Here is a 776-nt window from a genome sequence, read left to right as displayed (position 1 = left end):
AATTCATTTAGCCAAGCATTTCAACAGGCTGTCACTGTGGCTCATGGATTGATGGATTGTACAGCTGTTATTGTATGCTTACAAGGGAAATTAGGAGTAATTAATGGGCTGGGGATCAATAGCAGTACTATCTTGTAGGGAACGATTTAATTTTCTTTCTACATTAAGAGGGAAATGCAAAGATTTCACATAGTTTAGAACACATGGATCCGAGTCATAGATATCAGCCGCTGAATTTCTCAGCTTATATAAAAATTTTAACTTTCAGCTTCCAGTTTCTATTTACTTTTTGAAAGGGTGATGAACACAAGCACATGGTGGTGGTTGTTCAGTTGCCCGCTGTGTCTGACTCTTTGCGACCCCATGGACTGCAGCTCACCAGGCCTCCCTGTCCCCCACCATCTCCCGAAGTTTGCCCAAGTTCATGTCCATTGCTTCGGTGATGCCATCCAACCATCTCATCCTCTGATGCCCTCTTCTCCATCTACTCTCAATCTTTCCCAGCATCAGGGACTTTTCCAATGAGCCAGCTGTTCACATCAGATGACCAAAATACTGGAGTTTCAGCTTCAGCATCAGTCCTTCCAATGAGTATTCAGGGTTGATTTCCCTGAAGATTGACTGTTTGATGATCTTGCTGTCAAAGAACTCTCCGGAGTCTTCTCCAGCAACATATTTCGAAGAAATCAATTTTTCAGCACTCCACTGTCTTTACAGTCCAACTCTCACAACTGTTAGTGACCACTGGGATAATCATAGCCTTGGCTATAACAGAC

This window comes from Bison bison, unplaced genomic scaffold (assembly GCF_000754665.1).
Source record: "Bison bison bison isolate TAMUID 2011002044 unplaced genomic scaffold, Bison_UMD1.0 scf7180017864098, whole genome shotgun sequence".
NCBI classification, from domain to species: domain Eukaryota; kingdom Metazoa; phylum Chordata; class Mammalia; order Artiodactyla; family Bovidae; genus Bison; species Bison bison.
The sequence above is the reverse complement of the archived record's forward strand: the minus strand, read 5'-3'. Positions refer to the sequence as shown.